Source organism: Staurois parvus, unplaced genomic scaffold, assembly GCF_062004578.1.
Source record: "Staurois parvus isolate SC_StPar_1 unplaced genomic scaffold, SC_StPar_1.0 ptg000482l, whole genome shotgun sequence".
NCBI lineage: Eukaryota > Metazoa > Chordata > Amphibia > Anura > Ranidae > Staurois > Staurois parvus.
Window position 1 is genome coordinate 111,526 of NW_028318278.1, and position 2,095 is coordinate 113,620.

At 51.1% G+C, this 2,095-nt stretch overlaps 1 pseudogene; it reads right to left on the minus strand.

The window, feature by feature from the left end:
• Positions 1–1,097: 1,097 nt before the first annotated feature.
• On the minus strand, positions 1,098–1,214 carry LOC149452311 (U2 spliceosomal RNA; annotated as a pseudogene).
• Positions 1,215–2,095: the final 881 nt, after the last annotated feature.

Sequence of the window (2,095 nt, forward strand, 5' to 3'; positions counted from 1 at the left end):
CCATAAATGACATTTTTATTGCAGGGGAAGCCCAAAACCTGACTTGTATCTTAGTGTGGACAGGGACTGAGGTTTGCACTGGCCAAAAGGCCTGGCGGACCCCTTTCCTTGTGGATAGCCGACCACCAAGAAGTGTTTTCTAACAGTAACCATGTGCAATTTTCACACTTGGGATTCACATGTGCTACTAAGAGGCGACCAGTCAGGGGGCACTGCTCCGTGGACTGAGGGTGGAGCGCCCCCACTGGACATTGATAAAAACAGATTTATTTTTTCTAAGTCTGCGAACGTGCAAAAAACGAAAAACCCGTAAGTGCACAAAAAACGTGCCAGTGCAAAACCAACACAAAAAAGTGCACTTAGGGGTGTGCTTTGTCCATCCCCTGAAGGGGTTGGATCTCTACCCTGATCCCCCGGGGCGCGAAGCTCCTGACAGGGACAAGGTTCCCATGTGGTCCGTCTAGCCAAAAGGCCTGGCAAGCCCCGTTCCTTGTAGCCAGCCGAAGCCAGCCACACAGTACTTGGTCAGGGGACTCTCCTGAAGAGAAAACCCCCTAGGGACAGGGGAGGAAGGAACCAAAAGGCCACACATCCTCCCCCTAGACTTCAGGGTTAGGCCCGAGGACCCACACCCTACTGTCCGTGAGAAGAAAACACACACAAAAGTGACAAACGTGGGAGGAAAAATAAACTAAATAAATAAATAAAAATAAAAAAGTGGCCGTGCAATTGTGCCCTGGCGGGGCCCTGAGGCCCGTAGAAAAAAAATTGCCCTGGACTTAGCCAAAAGGCCGGGCCCTAAAAGGCGCAGTGCAGGAAAAGTGTTTGAAGCTGTGACCATGTGCACGTTTCACACGTTGGGGTCCCACACCCAAGTGCTACTAAGAGCACCCCTGAGGCGACCACTCTCAGGGGGCACTGGTTCGCGGACTTTCTGCCTCCCCGGCCCCTGGCCAGACAAGGTAGATCTATTCAAATCAGGAGGAACTGGGCCCCTATGGTTTTCCAGGGGGAAGTACTCCCGGGCCCCAGCAGCCTGTGGGCGCCTCGGTTTCTGTTCCAGCCTGTACTAACCATCAGGACCCCCATCCTACCAGCAGGGGTACTATACAACCAATCATCTCCACAAGCAGAAATGATGGTGGAGCGCCCCTACTGGACACTCATAAGAACAGATACTACACTTGATCTTAGCCAAAAGGCCGAGAAGTGATATTATGAGGTGAAACTTAAACACTTCCAACTTGTATGCAATCAGCCCGGCCCTTCTACTACCAACTTAATGGTAAATCTAAAGGATATGGAGAAAATTGCATAATGTATGGCCAACTTTAGAACGGTACGTTGAATTGGCTGTTTCATGCAACTCTGAAGGACAGGTCCACTTTAAAAACAGTTGGGGGGGCGGGTAATAAAATCACATTTGCACCGAGATCGCCCGCTGATGGTGCTTCTGGATGAGATCAGATACAGTGGAAAGGCCCAAAGCAAATTCCGGAACAAAACCGTCAGCTATCATGTGATCCGGCAATCCATTTATCCTCCTTACCTGCGGATGACTCGGCGCCCTCATAGTGAAGGTATGTTCTCCATTGTCACGAAACATCGCCGTGCAGGATGTGATCAATGGGCGATAACGTTCCGGGAAGATGCGGTGTGCTACTAATGCAGGACAGAGAGCGCCTCCATAGGGGGATATTACAGTCAGATACCGCAATCTGCATTCAAAACCGCATTTGAGGGCGTGGTCACACTACCCATGTTGCCGTAAAATGCTAATTAGATACAATGCTCTCCCTAAGTTAAAACAGTATGGTCCAAAATCATCATTATTGAACACCCCCCCATCCCACCTGGATGGGGGTCCTGATGGTTAGTACAGACTGGAAAAAAAACTGAGGTGCCCACTGGCTGTTGAGGCTCGGGAGTAATTCCCCCTGGAGAACTGGAGGGGCCCAGTTCCTCCTGGTTTGAACGGATCTACCTTGTCTGGCCAGGGGCCGGGGAGGCAGAAAGTCCACGGAACTGTGCCCCCGGAGAGTGGTTGTCTCAGGGGTGCTCCTAGTAACACATGGGGGTGGGATCCCAAGTGTGA